Source organism: Sminthopsis crassicaudata, chromosome 3, assembly GCF_048593235.1.
Source record: "Sminthopsis crassicaudata isolate SCR6 chromosome 3, ASM4859323v1, whole genome shotgun sequence".
In the NCBI taxonomy this organism is placed as follows: domain Eukaryota; kingdom Metazoa; phylum Chordata; class Mammalia; order Dasyuromorphia; family Dasyuridae; genus Sminthopsis; species Sminthopsis crassicaudata.
Window position 1 is genome coordinate 151174412 of NC_133619.1, and position 25198 is coordinate 151199609.

A 25198-nucleotide genomic window follows, 5' to 3' on the forward strand; every position below is an offset into this window, starting at 1 on the left:
ATTGCTCATTTCTAGCCCTTTACAATATGGGATTGCTTGCCGTCTTGGATGGGGAGGGGAGAAGAGAGGAGAAAAATTTGGAACACAAGATTTGCAAAAGTGAATGTTAAAAACTATCTTTGCTGTATTTGGAAAAATAAAATGCGATCCCCCTCCGCAAAAAAAAAAAAAAAAAGAATGTTTGTCTTCTTACTTCTTAGATTTCCCTGTATCCTCTCTTCACCATAGCTATTAGGCAATATACTTAAAATTAGAATACGATAGGAGAGTGTGATCTGATTATATATGTAATGTAATGTACTTTACTATTTATGTATTTACTTGAATATATTAATTTTAAGTTAATTAAAGTTAATTTAAAATGTTCATTGATTATTAATTTAATGTATTAAATAAAAATATCATGCTGTTTCTTTTGCCTTATTATTAAATAAATGGTTGTGTTTAAGGCCTAAAACTATTATTATAGTTGAGTGGATGATTTTGTAGGGATAAAACAGTAGAGTGTTAAGTAGGGGAAAATATGTTTCTTCTTAATAGTGTTATTCATGGGACTCAGAGAGAGTTAGAAGGTAACTATGTTTTGATGTTCTATCTCTAGTTCTATTACATGAGAACATGTGTGAGTAAGTCAAACCCAGAGAGCAGTGGTATATCTCTCATACTTAGGGAGAGATTTTTATACCCCATATTTTTGGGAAATCCTACCTACAGCACATGAAGGGTGTTCCATCATTGGAAAAGACTAGAGATCACCTCATTCCAAGCATTACTTTTGCATTGACTAGGATGAACAATAGAGAATATAGTGGCTTGGGTTATGTCTAATCAAAGTGTGATCTCTCCAAAAGATTCTAAAAAGACACCCCTTTTTGCTCATGTTATCTCTTGGGGAAAACCATTGTTTCAAAAGTTCAGACAACCTGTCTTGTTCTCCTATGCTCCTATCCCAAGGTAATTTATTTTAAGTCTCAAGAATCTCTTTATGTAAGTTAAACACACTGCAATAAAGACCTACTTCATTTAATTCTGCCTCAATTGCTTTTTAGTTCTATTACTACTTTTGAGGAAGGAAATGTTCTAAAAATGCATGATACACATGACTGGAAATATGTTTAGAACTGCACATGTTTAAGCTATATGGGATTGCTTGCTGTCTTGGATGGGGGAGAGAGGAGGCAGTTTTGGAACAAAAGATTTGCAAAAGTGAATGTTGAAAGTTGCCATATTTTAGAAAAGACAATTTTAAGCCGATGTCCTTCTTGTGAGAAAATGTCACATGAGGAACAGTTGAAGAAAATGGAATTTTTTTTTTTTACCATAGAGAAGGGTTTTGGGGATACATAATAACTGTCTTGGAGTATTTGAAAGGCTTCTGTGGGAAAGGGAGGTTTTTAATATTTGGTACCAGAGGGCAGAAGTAGAAGCAATGGGTAGAAACTGCAAAAGAAACAAATTTAAGCTCATTGTAAAGAAAAAGTGTTATTGATGACTTTCTTGGCAAAGAAGTGATGGACTAGAACAGAGCTTTTAAAACTTTTTCCACTTGTGATCCCTTTCCATAAGAGAAATTTTTCTATAATCCCAGGCATATACATACATAAAATGGGAATATAAATAAAACATTTACTGATAATAAAATTTAAAAATTATATTGATATAATTCTTTGGTATACATATTATTTTACCATTTATTAAAGATGAAAGCAAATTTGCATACTAATAAGATTGATGTGCTTATTTATATTTATATAAACAATTAAATATTAGCAAATTTGATTTGATACCTTTTAGTGTTACTAAAATTTTCGTGACCCCTTCCCCAACAGTTTTGTGAGTTCATATTGGATTGTGACCCAAAATCCAATTTAAGAGACTTTTGGAAGTCTACATTAAAGAATATAGATTGTATTCATCTATTTTGCTTAACTGTATTTAGCTATTTTGAGTATTGCATTAGTGAATGATGATAGAGATAACATACACAAAAAAGAAAATATTATTCTTTTTTCTAGTTATTATTAGAATAAGGGAAAATCAAAAAGACATTTTAAAATGCACAGAATCATCCTTCCCTGTAAAAATCCAAATAACCATTTTGTTACTACTTTGTTGGATTTATTATAATGTTTTAAAAAATTTGTCCTTTGTATGTTAGAATGTCTCTTGACTATTGATACATTCATAATAAAATGAAAATTTACAATAAAAAGTTACTTTAAAAAAGAATTAAAACCATTCAAAAATAAAATGAACTGCCTCTGGAACTAGTAGGTTGAGTTTTATATTTTGGAAAATGTGCTATGCTTTCATTGATCTCCAGCTGCTCCTACTGAAAAAGCCCATCTCTTTAATACCAAAATATTTCCAGTGATGACATATGGTTTAGAAACACCACACTCTTTGAGAAAATCAGAATTAAAAGGAAAAAAAAAAAGAAAAAAAATCATGATGGTAACATTATTGCAGTTAGAGGGCATAGCAGATACAGTTTCTGGATTAGCATCAGGATGACCTGAATTCAAATTAAACCCTAGAAACTTATGAGCTGTATGACCCAGGATATATTACTTAAACTCTGCCTCAGTTTTCTTATCTATAAAATGGGCATAACTATAGCACTTCCTCTAAAGGTTATTGTGAAGATCAAATGGGATAATAATTATAAAAGCATCCTTCATAGTAAATGTATAGCATAGCAAATCTCTCTTTGAGAGACTTTTAAAAGCTGTGGACAAGAATCATATAAAGTAGTAGAATAGGAGATGTGATATGTTTGGGGGAGGCTATGCACACATCACTGAAATCACAGATCCAACACAGTATCAAAGTAATATGAAAAATGGAATTTTAAGAATTGAATGCTTGCAACAAAATCAAGATCAATGATTTGATTTTTTTCCCCTGCATTGTTGTTTATGGAGGTTTTCAAAGGTATAGGATTCAAGGGTGACCAGGAGAAGTATGGTATTTCTGTCATCTGAAGATCAGTGTAGTTGAATTCAGAGAAGCCAGACTCAGGTTCTCTGAAGGCTGATGAATTTCTTGGCCATAGAAATTTTTAAAGACTGCAGGGTCATAAAGGGTTTATAATGGAATATCAGTGGAAAAAGTCCAATCATGATATCCTTGGAATATGTTTTAATATATATATATATATATATATATATATATATACATATACATACATATATGTATATGTATATATATATATATATATATATATATATATATATATATATATATATATATATATATTATTTTTTTTTCTTCTGAGGCTGGGGTTAAGTGACTTGCCCAGGGTCACACAGCTAGGAAGTGTTGTGTCTGAGACCACATTTGAACTCGGGTCCTCCTGAATTCAGGGCTGGTGCTCTATCCACTGCCCCACCTAGCTGTCCCTATGTAAAATATTTTCATATATTTAATGCAGCTTTTGTACTAAATGTTCTGTTTTGGGTAATATGAAAAAGTCAGAAAATTAGAGGAAGCAAAAATAAAAATACTGAAAAGGTCATTGTGGATATAAAATGTATCATTATATCTTTCTATCTCAAGTAAAATGGCCTTAATAAACTTTTTCTTTAGCATCATAAATAAGGTACCAGGATTTTTTTTAAAAAGGGTAATTTCAAAAAAGGAAGCATGAAAAATATTATCTTAGCAGAAATATTAAAAATCCTCATTCCCACAACTGTAGGGTGAACTGAAAATTAATAATTTTTCATTTTTTAAAATCAGTCAGATAGATGTTAGTAAACACTTATTATATCCTAGCACTGTGCTAAGTGCTGTAGAATATAGAAATAATTGACACTTGACATCAGCTTCTGTTCTAATGAGAATAGATAAAAAGTATATATACAAATATATACAGCGTAAATACAAATTAATAAAATACAAAATAGTTATATTTAGGAGAGTTTGCTAGAGAGAACAACACATCTTAGGAGGATCAGGAAATGCTTTATTAAAAAAATTTGATTTTGAACTGAATTTTCAAGGAAGGGTGGCACTCTCTCAGAACAGATATAAATAGGAAGTATATCCCAGACATTGGGACAACCTGTGCAAAGGTACAGACAGAAAAGATGAAGTGTCTGTATCCCAAAGAGATTATAAAAGAGGGAAAAGGACCCATCAGTGCAAGGAATTGGAAATTGAGTAGATGCCTATCAATTGAGGAATAGCTGAATAAGTTATGGTAGATGAAGGTAATAAAATATCATTATTCTATAAGAAATGATGAGCAGGCTGATTTCAGAAAAATCTGGAAAGACTTACATGAACTCATACTGAGTAAAGTAAGCAGTACCAAGAGAATATTGAATATAGTAATAACAAGATTATGTAATGATCAACTGTGATGGACTTGGTTTTTCTCAGCAGTGTGGTTATTTGGGGCATTTCCAATAGACTTGGAATGGAAAATGCCATCCATGCTGTCCAGAGACAGAACTTTGGAGACTGAATGTGGATTGAATATGCTTCAATCCATAGTATTTTCATCTTTGTTAGGCTTTTTTTTTCTTTCTAGTAATTTTTTCCATTTTGGTCTGACTTTTCTTGCACATGACAAATATGGAAAATATTTAAAAGAATTGCACATATTTAAACCATATCAAATTGCTTACTATCTTGGGGAGGAGAGGAGGTAAAGGAGAGAGAAAAATTTGGAACATGTAATATTCTTCTCTAAAATGTAATGTTCTCTGGGAGCAGGTTTCTTGGGGGGCTTCTGGGAGCAGCCTTCCTTTCAGTTCAGTAATCACCCCCAATACAGCCAGGTATTAAAGTCCAAATCTTTTATCCTCTCTTTCCAAGTCTTGTCTCCTTTCCTGTGGCTGGGTTAACTTTCTTAGAGGCCTTCTGTAGTCTTGGTTCCGAGAGCTTGAGCTCCCCCCTGCCTTCTTTGGCTTCTGAATCTCCCTGATTGAATCCTGGTTGAGGCTCCTAGCTTATATATGTTCTCTTAAAAGGTGTGAATCTTGTGGAACTATAGTAAGTACTAAGTACATGTACTGAACTAGAGAACGTTAAGCATCATGCTAAACAACCATTGTCTCTATCAATTCCACTGACTTAGCACCTTGTTTCAAGTTCTGGCCCATGACAGAACACAAAGTCTTATAAAAGCAAATGTTGAAAACTATCTTTCTGTGTAGTTGAAAAAATAAAATGCTATTGAGAAAAAAAGAAAGAAAGAAAAGATGGAGTGTCTTATATGATGATATGATGAAGGGGCTATTTAGTTGGATTAAAGGGTATGGAAGGGGATATAATGTCCATTAAGACTGGAAATATAATTTGGGGCCACCTAAGCAGAGCAGTTTATATTTTATTGTAGAGGGACTAGGGTAAGTAACCTAGGAGAGGTAATGGAAGTCTCAAAGTGGAAAGAAGGGGTCAAATGTGAAAGACGTAAAGATAGAAATAATGATTAGTGAATGATTAGTCCATTTTAAAACAGATGTTATGAACTTAGGTTACTGGAAGCCTCCCTTCAAGAGAAACAGAGAAGTTGGAAGATGACAAGATTAAAGGAGAAGCATAAAAGTTGTTTTAGACTTGTTGAGTTTAAAATATCTATAGAACATCCAGTGACCAAATGACAATTGGTAATGCAGAATTCAGTTCAGAGGAGAATCTGGAGCTAGGATATATAGCTATAAAGATCATATATCATATGATCACAACACTCTACTAAAGCCATGCGTGGCTTGGAGGTGGTCACATATAATTTTAAATTTCAGGTTTGGAACTTAACTACCTTTTAGTCTTGGGAAGAAGAACCACAACTGTTCTACTCTTGTTTCTCCATTGGGATATATGAACTTTTCTAGGGAAAAACATTTTTTCTTGATTTTCTTCTGCAACTGATATGTTGGGATATTAAAAAATGCTATTCTGGAGGAACAAGCGTTAGATTTATATTAGAAAATTTGTGTTTAAGTCCCAGATCTATTTCATATTAGCAATGATTTTAGGAAGGTCATGTTACCTCTAACTCTTAGTATTCTCATTTCCAAAGCAAGAAATATTCTGGTCTCCCTTCTCCTTCTACTAGAACTGCCTGGGAAACCTGTTCTTTGAAGAGTAACCTCTTACTTTATCTTGATCAGAACTAAGTAGCCACACTTTCCCAGACCTATTCATTCTGTCTTAAATTGCTACCTTCCTTTGCCTCTTTCCAGTTTCACTCCCCTTTACATGTTGACCTTAATAGGGTCAACTTTAATAAAGTAAACCTTAATAAACTGCCTGAAAAGAGGGTAATAGATCCCTTGTGGGTAAGAATCAAGTCACTAGCTTATCTCAGCATTCCCAGAGCTTAGCAGTGACTGGCATATAGTAAGAACTTAATAAATGCTTCCCCCCCCAGTCATTCAGTATTATAAATCTTGGTGGATAACAAGGTTATTTTAATCAGGACCTTAAACATACAACCATAAAGCAAGAATAAAAGGGGATTAGTGATCTTTAGGGAAGTACACATGATACATATATAACTTTCCTCTCACAATCCTACTTCTTTTAAGAAGAAGAAGAAGAAGAAGAAGAAGAAGAAGAAGAAGAAGAAGAAGAAGAAGAAGAAGAAGGAGGAGGAGGAGGAGGAGGAGGAGGAGGAGGAGGAGGAGGAGGAGGAGGAGGAGGAGGAGGAGGAGGAGGAGGAGGAGGAGGAGGAGGAGGAGGAGGAGGAGGAGGAGGAGGAGGAGGAGGAGGAGGAGGAGGAGGAGGAGGAGGAGGAGGAAGAGGAGGAAGAGGAGGAAGGAAGGAAGAAAAGAAAGAAAGAAAGTACTTGGCTTAGGGTTTGGTATTGAAATCTGAAATGTCAGAATTAGAAGGGGGAATGGGAATGAAGATTGTAGAGACAAGAGTCCTCCCCCAAATGGAGGCCCTAAAGGGATTCATCATTGTGAAAGGAGGCTAGCATGTTGTTAATAAAAGTATTTCAAATGCCCATCAAACATGACTTATTTTCCTCAGACCAACTCTCCCCAGGAGAGTTCCTAAAATCAAAAGATAAGACTATAGCTAAAATAAAAATATTTGCAATCTGATGCTCTTTTGTGACATTTTCAGGGATTTCTACTTTTCTTGTTTAGAAAAGCAAAGAAAAAAGGATGACCAGCAAATCCTTCACTTTTTACCTTATTCCATTTTACTTCCCCAAAGATCTATGCATTCTAATATTCTTCTCCAGACTTAAGGAGATGTGAGATTGGAATGATGAGTGATGGAAGAAAAGATTTCTGAAGGTTTGAAAAACAGAGGTTATGTATGAGGTGACTGCTTTATGTCTAGAAAGGCTCTCAGATGTACATAAAGTTTTTTGACCAGCTGAGCTCAGCACTGAAAATTTATAAGAACAATGAAGATTAACTGGGGATCTAGAGGTTTCTGAATTTTTAAGCTTAGACATCTGTCTTGAATAATTGACAGAAAATGACAAGCAATTCTCACTTTTTCAGAACTTCTTTAGTGAAGACAGTTATTTCCCTGTTATCTTCCCAATTAGACTCATTGAGAGTCTGTCTGTCTTTGAATCTTTTATATGCCCAGTACTTAGGACAGTGTCCATAGCTGACACAATGAATGCTTGTTGACTAGAAGGAACATTGGCTCTGAATTGAGGAACTCTATTCAAATTCTATCCCTGAGATTATAGATTATAGTCAACATTTATTATGTATATCCATGATATATACACATATATGTCCATATCTATCACATGCAATATAGTATAATATAAATACAATACAAATTATATATTATAATACAATATAAATACTATATTCAATATAAATCGATCATAGGAAATATATATACAATTCTACCTTTGAGATTATAGATAATCTATAATTACATCTATAGTTTATAAAAGCATATGTTTATATACATATTTATATAGGTAATATATGTGAATATATGTATATCTACACCTACATTTCGCTGTTTTTATCTATTTATCTATCTATTGCCTTTGTAATTTTGGAAGCCTAGATCTCCTTGAACATTAATTTCCTCCTTTGTAAAAAAGGGGGATTTGGCTATATAATTTTTGAAGTTTCTTCTGGATCTTTGATATATGAGTCTTATAATTTGGTTTGTGAATTGAGAAGGATTTGAGATTTTTAACTAATTAGGAGATTTTTTTTTTAGTATCCTGGTATACCTATTACCATATTTAACTCTTGATATAAGGAACCTTTTAAAATTGTTTTCAGTTTAATTAAAAATTATACAAACTTTTGGAATCCCTATAGTATTGTAGATATATTCTTATTCGATCCCCAATTTTACAAATGAGGAAACTGAGGCCGTGGAAGGGACAGGCATTTTACCCAACATTATATCAGCTAGTTAATGACAGAGATCTTTTGATTTCTAGTTTAAGTATTCTTTTCTTCACTCCTGCTAATCCCTGGAATAATTTTTAAAAACATTCAGTTAGAGAAGGAGGCTAGCCCCTGAGCTTAATCTAATGGCCCAGTCATATTGTGAGCCTCAGCTCTACTAGATTCATTGTTTTTTTTTTTTTTTTTTTTTTTTTTTTTTTTTTTTAATTTTTTATTTTATTTTATAATTATAACATTTTTTGACAGTACATATGCATGGGTAATTTTTTACAACATTATCCCTTGCACTTACTTCTATTCAGATTTTTTCCCTTCCTCCCCCAACCCCCTCCCCCTGATGGCAAGCAGTCTTATATATGTTAAATATATTACAGTATAATTTAGATACAATATATGTGTGTAGAACCGAATTTTTTGTTGCACAGGAAGAATTGGATTCAGAAGGTAAAAATAACAGTTTACATTCATTTCCCAGTGTTCCTTTTCTGGATGTAGCTGGTTCTGTCCATCATTAATCAATTGGAATTGGATTAGTTCTTCTCTATGTTGAAGATATCCACTTCCATCAGCATACATCCTCGTACAGTATCATTGTTGAAGTGTATAATGATCTTCTGGTTCTGCTCGTTTCACTCAGCATCAGTTGATGTAAGTCTCTCCAAGCCTCTCTGTATTTCTCCTGTTGGTCATTTCTTATAGAACAATAATATTCCATAACATTCATATACCATAGTTTACCCAACCATTCTCCAATTGATGGACATCCATTCATCTTCCAGCTTCTAGCCACTATGAAAAGGGCTGCCACAAACATTTTGGCACATACAGGACCCTTTCCCTTCTCTAGTAGTTCCTTGGGGTATAAGCCCAGTAGTAGTATGGCTGGGTCAAAGGGTATGCACATTTTGATAACTTTTTGGGCATAATTCCAGATTGCTCTCCAGAATGGTTGGATTCTTTCACAACTCCACCAACAATGCATCAGTGTCCCAGTTTTCCCACAGCCCCTCCAACATTCATCGTTATTTGTTCCTGTCATTTTAGCCAATCTGACAGGTGTGTAATGATACCTCAGAGTTGTCTTAATTTGCATTTCTCTGATCAATAGTGATTTGGAACACTCTTTCATATGAGTGGAAATAGTTTTAATTTCATCATCTGAAAATTGTCTGTTCATATCCTTTGACCATTTATCAATTGGAGAATGGCTTGATTTCTTATAAATTAAAGTCAATTCTCTGTATATTTTGGAGATGAGGCCTTTATCAGAACCTTTAACTGTAAAAATTTTTTTACTAGATTCATTGTTGAACTTCTTAGATCTACTGTTTGCTCTCTTCATTGGCATTTTCATACATAAGGAGGGTAAAAAAAATGAGATGAAAAATTGAAAAGGCTCTTTTGGAACCATTCAATAAAATGAGGTCTCGGCTTATCTGTAAATTTTAAGCATCCCCAATAAGGAGTACTCTCCTGGACCTGCAAGTTAGCTGAAATAGTAAACATAAATACTATCCCATTTATTAAAACTTTTCTCGTTAGTGGAGATGCTCTAATGGTCTAGGGTCTATAATTCTGAGTTGGAGTCAAACTCAGGGTCTTAGGTCCAGTGTGTCTTTGAGGTGAACACAGAAAAAACAAAACAAAACAAACAAACAAACAACAAAAACAACAACAAAAACAACTAAGACCTTTTAGTGGATTTGGTGGCAAGATCTGATGGTGCTTTTTTTCTTTTTCTCATTCCTATCTCTTGAAGCTCAGATTCTGAACCGTCACAAAGAACCTTTCAGATTTAAGAAAAAAAAAAAAAAAAGCCAAGAGAGCTCTTAATCTGTTAAGATAAGGGAAAAGATACTACCGTGATGCTAGAAGGTACTGGAGGGGCGATAAAGATAGCAGTCTAAGGGTGAATACTTATGGCAGCACCTGCTGAAATTGTCTCTCTCTTTTGTCAATCGGGCCACGGGAGCACGTCTTTCTGGTAGTTCGGAGTTCACCTGAGCTTTGCAAATGCCTGGGGGCAGAGTACGACAGGTTTCTAGCCAACAGTCCAGTCTCACCCATGGAAAGAAAATGAACTGGGTATATGATATGGACTTTGTCTATCTTCCAGAGGGAGAGGGCGAGAGTGACTGACCGGGGATGGAAGGGGAGTAATCCAGGTGTGCCTCCCACCCGCCGAATCTTCCTTGCAGCAAAGTCCAGGAGAGGGAAGGAAGGGCCGGAATGGGTTGGAACAGCTGGGAATACTGGTTACGCCTGACCTAGGGCCCACTTAAGGCTCCTCCAGCGAGGTGGGACGGGCTTTGTGGCAGCTGATCCCTTCGGGATTAACCCCTTTGCAGCCTTTAGGTAGCGATGGCGCGAGAGAGGCGGAGCGCGCCCGGGAGGAAAGGGGTGGCGCGGCTGCTTTTGCAGCAAAGACAAGCTCCTGTCTCCAGGGACAGCCGAAGGGAAGGCACACTTAGGTGGGTAGCTAGGTGGGACTCAGCTTCAAATTACAAAGAAAGGCTGGGAGAAATCTTAGGGTCTTGGTATACTTAGTTGTTATATTTAAACCTCTATGCGGTCTCGAGTTTTACCTGTTCATCGCCTCGCTAGTTTTCTTTCTTTAAAATCAGCAAACCTGGCTCTTTCTCCTAAAAGGTATAAGGAATAGCTCAGATCTCTCCTTCTCCCCTCTCCGATTTTCATTTACTCCTGGAGGGCGTCGCCCGGACCTTCAGTTATGATAAGGAACTAGGGGTAGGGAGTCCCGCGTGGAGCTTGGGGGGAAGGGGGCTGTCTTTTCGGGGAGAGGGGAGCATTGTTTGTGCCGGGTGGGAAGGATGGGGGACGATTCCACAGTCCAGCTACTCCTGCTGGCGACAGCCTTCCCAGGCACCTCTTACCTTCCTTTTGGCATAACCCCCCAAGCTGTGTCCCTGGGACCCGGGGCGTGTCCTGGGGTCTCCCTGGGACTTGGGGCGGGGCGGGGCGGCGCCTGGGAAGCAGCCTGGCTGGAAACAGGGCCGAACGCTGGAGGGGGCTGTAGCTCTCCCTCTCCCTCTCTCTTCTCCACCGTAGCTTCCCCCTCCCCCCATCCTCTCCTTCTTTCTCTCTCCCTCCTCCGGAGGGGGCTGGCTTAGGGGCGGGGAGGTGCGGCGACCACGGCGGTGGGGCCGCTGAGTTCAGTTCCCGCTCGCCGGCCGGGGCTACCGGAGGCAACTCAGTCGCCTGCGTCTTTGCAACCGCTGTTCGGCCTTTTAATTTTATTTGAAGGGGTGGGGAGGGAAAAAGGGGCGGGGAAGGAAAGAGGCATAGCCACCGCCTCTCGGGCTTCTCCCGTGCAAATGGTGTTTGCCTAGGCGTCGAGCCGGACATGGCGACCCTGAGCCCGCTACCTTCCCTCTCCTCCCCTCGTCTTTCGTCCTGCTCCTCCCCTTCTCCTCCTTTCCCGGGAACCCTTTAATGGCTCGGACCTCCGCCGGCCCCTTCCAGCTCTACTTGTGCGCCGGAGACGAGAGCCAGCAGTGCCCGGGAGTATTAATAGAAAGCAGCCGCTGCAGCCCCAGCCCAGGAGCCGCGCGAGCAGTAGCAGCAGCAGCAGCAGCAGCAGCAGCCGCCGCCGCCGCCTCCCTCAGCAGCCCTGGGCCCGCGGCGCAGGGGAGGGGGAGGAAGAGGAGGAGAAGGAGCGGGGAGAGCAGCGGGAACCCGAGCCCCGGACGCTGGAGTGCAGCGGCAGCCCCAGCCCCAGCTCCAGTCCGGCTCCAGCTCCAGTCCCGAGACGTAAGCGCTGTTTTTGGGAACAATGAAGAGTGGGGAGGAGGTGTGGAGGGGGAGCGGCCGGGAGGCCAGGTCGGAGGAAGTGGAGGGCATCGGACTTGTCCTCGGTGGGGGGAGGCAGGCATGGGTGTGGGGAGAGGGAGGGCAACTGCCGCTGCAGCAACTTGTGGAAGTCGCTTGGCTACGCGGAAAGCTGGGTGGTGGTGGTGAGGGGCTGAGGAGGGGATCCGACCTTGGGCGGCCCCTGGAAGTGGGGTGTGGGGGTATGGGGCAGGTGAGGATGGCTTCGCCTTGGTGGCAGATGCGAGGTGGGTGGGGCTTTTTGGAAGCCGGAGGTTTTGGGCTGAGCTGGTGGGCACGGCTGTAACCTAACAATAGTAGGGGACTTGGGTTGCCCTGTTGGACTCCGGGGGCATCGAAAGCATGGGAGGACACTTTTCCTTTGCTCTCCTTTAACCCCATGCCAGGGGAATATTAGGGACTCTGATTCTCCAGCCCCTTTCCTTCTTAATCGAACTATCCCGGCCCCATCCCCCCCTTTGGTGACAGCATTGAGAACCTTCTTCTGGACACTTGTGTAAATCTCAGTCCCTAGAGTTGAGTATCAGGCCGATGGCTGTTAAACCTAGTTGTGTATCCTGTGAAATGTCCGAAGCTTATTCAGATCTCACAAAGTTACACTGCAATCCCTAGACCTGGTTGACAAAGACAGATCTGGTCAGAGCACAAGTTGGATTTCGTCCATCTTCCCCTTTCCTCCCTCGTATTCCCCTCACTTCCACGTGTGGCAAACTTCTGTCTTGGGGTGAGAAATTTTATTTTAATATTTTAAAAAATTCTTTGGAATATGGTTTTTAAAACCTTAAGTTCTGGAAACTTTAAATGTGTGATGCAGCTTGGTGCTGAGTGTGCGTCTGTTTATTTTTAAATCAAAGGATAAATTCCTCTTAATGAGTCTGAAGTGCGTTTATAGCTATAATGCCAAATGGATAACTCACTGCTTCCTGCTGTTCAGTGTCCCTTGGATTGAGCCTTACAAAGGAATGAGTTCCTTGTAGCCCCTTGGGCTTGTTCAATGTGAGGACTTGGAGGGAAAAAAAAAATCTTGATTTTCATCTGGAACAGCTTAGCAATACACATAAAAGCAGAGTGGCCAACTTGCTTTTTTTTTTTTTTTTTTTTTTAAATCCTGTTCTGTGGTAAAAATCACATTGAATTCACAGTTATTTGTTTAGCAGACTGGCCAGGAAAGAATGGACCTTTCCTAGGTGACTTGTAATGCAGTGTGTTTTACAGCGCCTTTCTCTTGCTTTTAGTCCTTATATAGCACGTGTACTTCATTCCTTATGAGCCCAGCTAGGATCTCGATAGATTCCTTGAACAAATCATACACTGCATAGTCTTAAATCCAAACTGCTATGCAGTTTTCGGAAAAATTGAATGTGGTCTAGTTGAGCTATCCCATCCTTACATTGCCTTTCGGTTGGTCATTTTATTTACTTGGCTTTTCCCATCCTGAGTGAAAAGGGTTTTAAAGATTGGATTTAAAATTGGCTTCATTGTTAGGATGAGGCAAAGAAAGCTCTTTGGAGTTCTGTACATCTGGTTGCCTAGAACCGCCCTACCCCTCTTGCTGGGGTGAGATCCAATTTGGTGCATCCTACTCTTCCCCTCCCCCCCTTTGGAGGTGTGGGAGGACCGATCTACCTCCTAGCTATTTGTCTATGGGGAAATAAAAACAAACAAAAATGTACCTTTTAGATATATATATTCAGGCCAATAGAATTATTCTGTATTCTTGCAACACATATCAATAACAAGAATTTGGTTTTGGAATTAGTTCAGCCATAATGAAATTGGCAGCTTGATGGAGCCATGAAGAAATGTAATCTAGTCTTGACACATACTAGCTCTATTATCCAGGGCAATTCTGTTTAAGGGTGTTATGTAGTAGAACTTGCATGATTAGAGCATTTGAACTTCCTTATACAAGGGAATGAAATCACAGGTAATCCCCTCCCCCAGGTAAAAGAAAGAAATGTAGTTTTAAAAATAATATCTGACAATGTGGTTATTCAAAGTTTAGAATTCTACATTCGTATTTGATCTTCCCAGCAATCATGTGAGGCAGATACTACATATGTCATCAACCTCATTTTACATATGAGGAAATTGAGGCTCAGGGAGGTTAAGTGATTTGCTCATGATCACATAGCTAGTATCGGAACTATATTTCAAACCACCAGAAAATCTTAATCATCTGCTTTTTTATACTAGTGGCATTGCTAGGAGTTATTTAGTTTTGGATAACCTAAACTAATAAGTCTCACCACTATGAGAGAGATAGTGGAGGTAAAATGCAGCTTTGAAATAATTAACTAGTGTCTAAACTCTTCATGTATACTCAGAAAATGTGTAACTTCTTTTGCCTAGTACAGAATGGAAAGAATAGAAGATTACGATATAAATTTTTCAGATGTGATTTCTAGTCCATGAAAGATTTGAACCTGAGATTTTAGAGATTTCACTTTTAAGTGGAAAAATAGCATCCAAGGTAACTGAAGACTGTGTTGTAGAGTTTGGTTTTATAATCTCTTTCCTTATATAAAGGACCCTGGAAATTGGAGGCCATTGGGTCATATTAGAATATTAATGCTACTCTGCCAGTATTCTACTGGCTGTATTTTAACTATGCTTGTTCATTTTTCTTGATTGGTTATACAAATTACATCATGGTAATACTGAGGCTATAAACTGCACAAGTACTGTTCACAAAAAATAGTTTCTAATATACTTATCTAATTACTTATTGATCATTAAAAAACACATTGTAGAAATTTGTACTTCTTAGAAATCTTAGTGCTTTTAGATGTTTGACTATATAACTCACTGGGAAATAAGCAATTTGACAATTTGATTTTGCATAATTAACAATAAGATTCTATTTCTGAAGTAAACAATTCAAAGAAAGTAAATTTAATCAACATGTTGAATGTTCTAGAAAAGTTGCTTTTTTGAATTTTTCCAGAGAATGAGGAAAATTGCTTTAAGTAAAGATTTTCACCTAACTTTTTGGTAAGGTGGTGATTAAGTTCTTTAATACATTTAAAACATCTCTGTTTATGCAATGTGTTTTGTACTGATGATGTTTGTTATCCTTGTGGACTAAGGCTGTTGCTGCAAATGACTCAGTTATTTTTGCCCCTGGGCACCAGTTAATCTGTCTCTTGGTTGGCCATGAACTATGGGGCTATGTTTGTGGATTCTTAGTCTTTCATTCATGTTAGTTATATGCTGGTTTTGTTTAAATTGGGGCCATCCCATCTCTGATTACTGAATTCCAAGTTATTCTCTTTTATTTCCTTTGCTTACACCAGTACCTGATTGTGCTGCTCTGCAAAAATCTCAGCATTTCTTGTGTCCCTGTTGCTTAGACAATCATATAGGTATTATATTGTCACTCATTCCAAATGCTCAATTTAAGGTGAAATTAACTAGCAAACAACCTGGTTATCAAAGATCTTGAAAAAATAAAGTTTAAAAAATTAACTTTTTTTAAATTTTGAAATTAAATTAACAAATATGAATAGATTGGAATACAAAGAATAAAAAAGATTGGATATGAAACATTTATTGATGCAATAGCAAAATTCCCATATGTTGTGATCAAGCACATAACAATTGTGCTCAATTTTCTCTCCCTTTTAGTTCCCTCAGTTGAATAAAAAGGGAAAATACCCCCCCATCACAAATATGCAAAAACAAATTTCCACACTGATCTTGTTTAAAAATAGATGTTGTTTCATTCTGAATTAAAAATTCAAATTACTTCTTTGGGAAGAAGTGAATAGCACATTCATACTTAGTCTTATGGAATTGTGGTTTATCATTGTAATTACCTGAGTACTGAAGTTTTTATTACTGTTGCTTTGCATCATAAGGTTGGATAAATAAATTCTGGAGCCACTTCTTGCTAAATACAGATTTTTGTTTTTACTCAGTGCCACAAAAAATGTTTAATTGATTTTAAAGGGGAGAAAATTATTTATCTGAGGTGAGGGTTTTTGTTTGTTTGTTTTTTGGTTTTGGTTACTGTGTCTCTCTGTGCCATTTAGGATCATAGCATCCTAGAAATACTAAAACTAAAAGCTTTAGTTGAGACATTGAAAAAAATTCGGATCTGGAGAATTTATGTACAATGAGTTTGATAAGACCAACAACAATGTGACTCTTAGTACCAGTGTTCATTACTGCCAGTGATTTTCAACTCTGACCTGTAACTTCCTTTCTATTAAAATGCTGAATAAAGATTGCCAGGTATGGCAGAAGATTTGCAGATTGAATTCATGTGGGAAGTAAATGAGTTCATTGAATTTAATTTCATATGTAAAATTTTCATACGTGACCACAAGTTTTCAAGAGTGATACCATAATTTTTTTTTTTGTTTGTTTGTTTTTTATTTTTCCTGAGGCTGGGGTTAAGTGACTTGCCCAGGGTCACACAGCTAGGAAATGTTAAGTGTCTGAGAACAGATTTGAACTCGGGTCCTCCTGAATTCAAGGCTGGTGGCTCTATCCACTGCGCCTAGGATACCATAATTCACCTGGGTTGCATTAGGCTTCTAAACATCTTGGATGTTTCATTATTATATTACAGCCATTCCTCATTATAACTGATCTCTTCTGAATTTACTTTATACAAGGTTTTCTTCTAGTCGGCTGGATTATTTTAAATTATGTCACAACAATGAAAAAATCCTGTTTTAAGATGGTCTTTGTTGCTTTTTGGTTTGATTAGTTGTTGAGCATGATTTTAAAGTATTGAAGAACTAGTATTTTCTTTTTCTTTTTTTTTTTTAAGGAAGTTTAATATTAATGCTGATAAATTCCTACTATTTTGGGGAGTTGGAAATCAGATTTTTAATTGCTTATCTTGATTTAATATATATGTATATAATATATAATATGTATAATACATAATTTTACCTTTAGATGCCAATTTTTTCCCTCTCCTCCATCCTAAAATTGAAAAATAAAATATTTTTAAACATGGTTTTAAGTACTTTGTATTTTTATGAAATATTAAATACTATGAAAATAATTTCCAATGATCAAACTAAAAGTAATGTTACACCTTTAACACAGAAGATGATTGTTCCATATAGCATGTTGCACACAGAAGTCTACTCATTGATGAGATTCTACTTTTCACTGCTGAATGATCTACTTTATTAAAGCCTATACAAAAGTGGTCCTTGATACTGCTCCTAGGGAAGGCGGTCCATCAGATTGAGCTAGCTATATTGGAGCAAGTAAAGGAATTTAACTTATTCATCTCTAAAAATATAAAATATCAATTGTCTTTTTCTATGAATCATGGAAAGTATTTAGGAATTCGAGGTCAGGCCACATTATAATTGAGCACAATTGTTATGTGCTTGATCACAACATATGGGAATTTTGCTATTGCATCAATAAAAACTATAAAATGAAAATATTACATGCTTGTCTTAAAAATACAAAATATATGAGCTTCCGATTGCAATCAAACAGATGGTCTGAAAGCAAAAATGAAAAGTTGTTCTTCAGCGTACAGAACAACTTTGAGGAAGAAAAGGGAGAAATTATCTATTTGATTTAATAGATAGCCTTTATTATAGTACTTTATAAATGTTAGCCTCTCAACAACTTTGGGAGATAGATGCTATTATTATTCCCATTTTACAGATGAGGAAATTAGATGATTTGCCTAGAGTCATGCAACTAATTAATATCTAGCTGGATTTGATTTTTGATCTTCCTGATTCAATCAAGGTTCCAGTGCTCAATCCTCTAAGCTAACTACAAAGATGATGCCCCACAAGTAATGTTACTTCTTCTTTTTTTTTTGTGTGTGTGTGTATTATAGCTTTTTATTTACAAGATAAATGCATGGGTGATTTTTCGGCATTGACAGTTGCAAAGCCTTTTGTTCCAATTTTTCCCCTCCTTTCCCCCATCTTCTCCCCCAGATGGCAGGTTGACCAATACCTGTTAAATGTGTTAAAATATATGTTAAATACAATCTATGTATACATATCCATACAATTATTTTGCTGTACAAAAAGAATCGGACTTTGAAATAGTGTACAATTAGCCTGTGAAGGAAATAAAAAATGCAGGTGGACAAAAATAGAGGGATTGGGAATTTTATGTAGTGGTTCACACTTATTTCCCAGAGTTCTTTCTCTGGGTGTAGCTGGTTCAATTCAAGTAATGTTACTTCTAAAATAAGATAAACATGACTTTATTACAAGTATCATATCTCTATGAATCTAATAAATGTTCTATTAATATTACATGAGAACTTTAGAAGAAGATATAGATAGTTCTGTCAAAGAGTGGAATTTTTGTTTAAGATGGGATTGTTTTTAACTTATTTAAGAAGTTTTAAACTCTCATCTTTGCTATTCTGTTGTAAGGTTGAACTTCAAAATTGTTTTGACTTATATTTCTCTAATTTTATTGGTGATTTAGAATATTTTTAATATGATTGCTTATGATTTCTTTCTTTTCTTTTTTTAAACTGCCTGTTATCAATTGGTGAATAACTCTTATTTTTACACATTTTTTTTCTCTCATCTAACAAATGATTTCTCTGGTTTCCTTTAAGTACCACCTAAAATCTCAACTTTATAGGAAGCCTTCCCCAATCTCTCTTAATTCTAGTGTTTTCTCTCTGATAATTATTTATTTATCCTGTATGTAGCTGGCTTTGCATATATTTGTTATATGTTGTCTTCTCCACTAAATTATAAGGACTATCTTTTGCCTCTTTTCCTCCCAGTACTTAGCATAGTACCTGGCACAATAAGCACTTAATAAATGTTTATTGATTGATTCTTATATCTTGGAAATGAGGTAATTTACAGAGAAAACTAATTTTCTTAGCTTATTACTTTCTAATTTTAAATGCTTTAGTTCTGTTTGTATGAAAACTTTTAAATTTTATATAATCAGAATTGTTCTTTTTATCTTTGATAAATCCTCTCTATTCCCTGTTTTTTCATAAACTTCCATTATCCATAAATGTGAAAGGTAATTTCTTCCTTACCCTTCTATTGTTAATGATATGGCTGTATATATCTAAGTCATGTATCCATTTGAAATTTAGCTTGATATATGGTGTAAAGTGTTGATATAAACCTAATATCTGTCAAATTATTTTTGTTTTCCCATCAGTTCTTGTTAAATATCAAGTCCTTACTTTGGACTCTTTGAATTTATCAAACTAAAAACGAGTAGGTTGGTATCTTTTTATAGTATACCTAATTTGTTTCACTAATCGATTTCTCTATTTTTAAAGCTAGTACCAAATCAATCTGTTTGTCCATTACATTTTTTTCTGAATATATCTCTCCTTCCTCTGCTACGCAGAAAGGTATCACTTTTTGTAAAGATTACAACTGAAAAAATAATTTTAGCAAAACCAATCAATAGGGCATTTCTCACATCTAGCCAAACTCTGATCCTGGATTATTTCTTTACTTTCTGCCTCTTCATAATTAATATTCTGCTGAATGAAACTGTAAGAAGTGATGTAAATGTCTTGACTGAGGCTACAACAGAGGTAAATGGATCCTCATTGCCATAATTGATTCTCTATCCCATTCACCATAATAGCTGTTTAAACCTTATCTTCTCTTCAAAAAATTCTCATGGTATCCCCTTGCTTCTCTGCATTGCTATTTATTATTGGGTAGTAGAGAAGTATAAAAAATTCTGCAAGGGTGTAGAGTTGGAGGTGCTTTTGCCACCTTTAATATAAAGGTTAGTGCCTTTTACACACCACCAGTGTAGCTGAAGACATTGACTAATAAGCCTGAATCTAGAAGTGATGAATACTATAATTGCTGTCGAGGAGTAAGCGCAGCTAAGCAAGGGAACATTTTGGAAGTTAAGCATCAGGGAAGTAGTTCAGTAGATGGACTAGTTTGGTTATTTTGTTAGTCAAACACATTATGGGTCAGCACAACTTAGCACTGGGTGCATTTATTAAACTGAGAAACTACATCTCTCAAGGGACTTTACTTTATAATCTAAAATTATACAGTTGTGAGTTGTCCTGGCCACATATACTTCCCACATATATGCTTAACTGCCCTGGGTATGTGTGTAATCACTCGTGGACGCTCTACTTTTTGGGGGAGTGGGGAAGTATAACTATAGAAAATTATATAGATTTGTGTTTGCTTTGCATTTTTAGCAAGTTTGAGGATTAGTGGCTGTTATGTTCATGAGAAATAAATTAGTAAAGTGTATAGAAGCATAGTGTTGATGGGAAGTCAACCACAAGAACTATTCCTTAAATTCCTAAATTCCCTAAATATTAGAATAAAAGCTAAGTGATTACTACTCTGGGGCACCAATAAAACTGTTGGTATAGGTTAGAAGGGTAAGTGAGCAAGTCCTAATCTAGGAAGTGAGATGGACCAAAGAAAATTGAAAAATTGGTGGCACAAAAGGGCAAATATTGAGATCCATGTCCCTGCTACCAAAGGAAGGTGCTTCCTTGTGTTCTACATCTTGTGGCAGCTATTCTATCTCACTTTCCCTCAGCCCCTTGACTTACTGGTACTCCCACTGCACCAGTTACCTTGCCTGAGACTTTACAGATTGTTGCTTAACACCCTGGAAAGATTTCTAATTGGCTCAGATCATCAAACCTGATGATTATCCACCTGAACTCATTCTTCAGTGATTATTGAACTCTTACTGCATCATACTCTTCCCCCTTCCCAGTGATTCTGAACTCCTGGTCTCTGTTCCTCACTGATTACTCCTTTCTTTCTTGTCCCCTATGAACTCCTGTAAAAGCTACCCATTTCTTTGGCTGTGCTCTTTGGAATGTCTGCTTCACAAGTAACAAATTTGTTCTCATTTTAAACCTTTCTTTCTTCCGTTTTCTTTCATCTTCATGTTCTCATTGAGACTTGGCTCTTTCCTGATGTCATTAGCTTTCCTGGCTATCCTTTCAAACCCTGACCATGATTTCACTTATATTCCCTGAACAATTGGTCAAAGTGAGAAGTTAAAATACTTTTTACTCCCCATTGTTACCTGCAGGTTTCCAAAATTTAGATAACAAATATAGATTGAATGAAATTCAAAGTAATTACTCTTACTAAATTACTCAAGTAATTACTTAAAGTAAGAGTAATTGCTTTGAGTTCATTTAAACTATATTTAATACCTAAACAAGATTCTGGTAGTTGTTATCAAACACCCTTTAGGAACCTCTCCTACCTTCTTTTTTTAATTTAAAAATTTTATTTTTTTATTACAGCTTTTTATTTTCAAAACATATGCATGAATAATTTTTCAACATTGATCCTTGCAAAACCTTATGTTCCAAATTTTTCCCTCTTCCTTCTCATCCCCTCCCCTAGATAGTAAGTAATCCAATATGTGTTAAACATGTTAAAATATGTATAATATATATATGTGTTAAATTCAATATGTGATGCATATTTATACAATTATCATGCTGCACAAGAAAAATCAGATTAAAAAGGGAAAATGAGAGAAAGCAAAATACAAGTAAACAACCAAAAAGAGTGAAAATGCTTGTGATGCATACTCAGTATCATAATCCTCTCTCTGGGTATAGATGGCTCTCTTTATCACAAGATCATTGGAAATGGCCTCAGTCATCTCATTGTTGAAAAGAGCCACATCCATCAGAATTGATCTTTTTATAATTTTGTTGTTGCTGTGTACAATGATTTGCTGGTTCTCTCATTCCATTTAGCATCATCAGTTTATTCAGTTTCTCCTGGTTTCTCTGAAATTATCTTGATGTCTACCTTCTTTTTTTAAACAATATATTTTTTACCAATTTTTTTCAAATATTTCCTAATTAAATGTTGATTTTTTTCAACATTTTGAATTTCAAATTCTCTTTTTTCCTCTTACCCCTTTCCACCTTGAGAAGGCAAGCAATTTGCTATCAGTTATGTGTGTGACATCATTCAAAACCCATTGCCATACTTGCCATGTTACAGAAGAAAATCCAAAGAAACAAAAAAAAAATGCAAGAAAAAGTATGTTTTAATCTTCATTGAGTTCACTAATTTTCTCTCTAGAGATATTTAGTATTTTTCAACATGAGTCCTTTGATCCCAGACAATTCCATTTTATTGTTGAGAATAACTAAGTCATTCACATTTGATTATCATATGACAGTGCTGTTACTGTGTACAATGTTCTGGTTCTTCACATTTCTCCTTGCACCATTTCACAAAGTCTTCCAAGGTTTTTCTGAAATCATCTTGATTGTGTTTTCCCTCTTTAACCCAGTTCTGATAAGAATACAGTTTTAGTACTACTAGCTCTCTATCTCTTGTCCTCCACTGAACTAGTTCTTTCATTCACACCTTGTTTGTATGCAATGATTGCTCCATTTTATCTCTCCCTCCCCAATTTTATTTTTTAGGATCATCCATTGAACTCAACTCAATCTCACATTTTCTCTCTATATATGCTCTTTCAAATTACTGTAGTGATGATACCATTCTTAAAGAGTTACAGATAATGTTTTTTCCCACATGAGAAGCAAACATCTGGACCTTATAATTGGTCTTTATATTTACCTTATGTTTCTTTTGATTCTTATTAGTCATATTTTCCATTCAGTTTTGATCTGTTCCTTAAGAATACTTGAAAATCCTCCAATTCATTAAATACCTAACATCCCCCACCTTGCCCCTTGCAGCATTACATTCAGTTTTGCTGGGCAAATTAATTTTGATTGCAGACCCAACTCCTTTCTTGCTCTTTGGGAGATGTTGTTCCAAGCCCTTCAGTTTTTTAAATGTAGAAATTGCTAAATCTTGTGTTATCTTGATTGTATTTCCATGGTACTTAAGTTGTTTGTTTCTAGTTGTAATATTTTCTTCTTTGATCTTGGAGCTTCACAATTTAGCTATGATGTTTCTGTGAGTTTTCATCTTTTGATCTCTTTCAAGTGGTTATCTGTGGATTTTTTTTTTTTTTTCAATTTATATTTAACTCTCTAGCTCTCAAACTTCAGGGCAATTTTCCTTAGTAATTTCTTAAAGTATAATGTCTAGACTGTTTTTGATTATAATTTTCTGATAGTCTGATTCTTAAATTGTCTTTCCTAGATTTGTTTTCAGGTAAGTTGTTTTACCAATGAAATGTTTCATATTATCTTCTATTTTTTTCATTCTTTTGATTTTATTTTATTATTTCTTGATATTTCATAAAGTTTTTACCTTCCATGTTTCCAATTCTAATTTTTAAGGAATTATTTTCTTCCTTAAATTTTTGTTTTCAGTTTTGATACTCGTAATTTGGTTTTCTTTCATTTTTCTAATCAAATTAATTAAAGGTTTATCATTTTTTCCCTATAAAACCAGCTCTTTGTTTTATTTATTAGTGCATTTTCTTTCAATCTTATTCATCTAAACTTTGCAGAATTTCTAATTTGGTAATTTATTGGCAATTTAAAATTTGTTCATTTTCTGCCTTTTTTAATTGCATGCCCCCCCCCCCCTTTTTTTTTTTTTTTTTTTTTTTTTTTTTTTTTTTTACTTATACAAGCATTTAGAGAACTTTGGCTGCATCCTATAAGTTTGATATATTATTTAATTATTATTATTCTGTTGACCCATTCATTCTTTAGGATTAGATTGTTTAGTTGAACTTCTTTTCTGCTAGTAATCAGAGTCAGGCAGGATCCTGTGTCCCTCTGCTGTCACACTCTCCAGCATGTATTTCATCTTTCTTATGCACAACCAAATCCTAAGACCATGGTCAATGTACCTAGGTCTCAACTCCAGGAAATATTCTATCCTAATTTTTTCTTTGATTTCTCAAAAACATTAGCACTTGGATGGGAAAAAACACTTTTAAAGGGGAGCTCATTTGATAAATGAATTTTAAATAATTTGTATTAACTAGTACTACTAGCACCTCTATGGTGCCTTTTAGCTCTAAAGTTCTATAGTTCAATGATTCAGCTGTTTGTTTTAAGTAACAAAAAGCCAAATCAATGATCCCAGCAGGAAGTAAATATATATAAAAAGAATATTGTGTAAATACTTATCTCAGAAGAAAAGTCTTTAAACTTTAGAACTGTTTTAAAAATGCATATGCCATATGTGAGAATGAATACATGAACATAGTGTTGATTGAACTATAAAAACTTTTAAAAATAATTAGTTGGGTAAAATATGCACTATCTTAACCATGGGAAAACAACAAACAAAATCTGGTGAAAAGCTACTATCAGCTTGTCTTTGGGGATTAGTTCTAGTAACAGATATATTCATTTGCATGTTCTTTGAAGTTTTTTTGTTTGTTTTGTAGTAAGGTGGCAAGAGCTTTGTATTGGTACTCATGTAATTTGAGTTCTTGTTCCTGCTTAGCTAACTAACTAGCTGTGTGACCTTGGGAAAAATTATCTCCCTTCTCTGATCTTCAATTTTCTTATCAGTAAAATAAGTGGATTGGGTAAGGAAATCTCTAAGGTCCCTTCCAAGTCTAAAGTTCTGTCAATCTGTGCCAAAATGTATATTTTCATTTTTTAAAGAGCAAATTTAGTTATGTTAAGTGAGACAAAACCCAAGATCTGCACCTGTTTCTCACTTTCTCATTTCGAATAGAACAAAAAGATAATAAATGTGTTTTCCAAGACACATTTTAGGTCTGGGAGATTAAGTGACAGCTTGATAAGTTAGCCCCGTTTAGAGAGTGGAAATGAGATTATTACTGTGTAATCTGGGCTTTTGTTTTTACTGTTTGAGAACACAACACACAAAATCTTCAAAATGAACTAGTCTTTTAGGTTACTAAAGTGAGTTATTTTCTATATTGATCGATATTTGAAATAGTGTAATTCCCATTGTGACTGTGACTGAAATAAATGCTGTTTGTTGATAGTATAAAAGAAGGCTACCCTCCTTTCTTGGTTTTAAGAATAATGGCTATATTTTTCTTTTTCTTGATAATTGGCCATCTAAAGCAATACTACAGGATCTGCTAACAGTAAGGACAATTATAACTAG

General features: G+C 35.7%; 1 protein-coding gene across 2 annotated transcripts in view; it reads left to right on the forward strand.

Moving 5' to 3' along the window:
• The first annotated feature begins 10724 nt into the window (after positions 1-10724).
• The window catches only part of FARP1 (FERM, ARH/RhoGEF and pleckstrin domain protein 1), a 293495-nt gene continuing 279021 nt past the window's right edge, over positions 10725-25198 (forward strand). The window contains exon 1 of one of the 2 annotated variants that reach the window (XM_074299401.1): positions 10725-10831. The gene's annotated coding sequence lies outside the window, so the exon portion shown is untranslated. Of the gene's footprint in view, positions 10832-11489; positions 12132-25198 lie in introns of those variants that run through there. The other variant, XM_074299399.1, reaches the window with a different exon arrangement.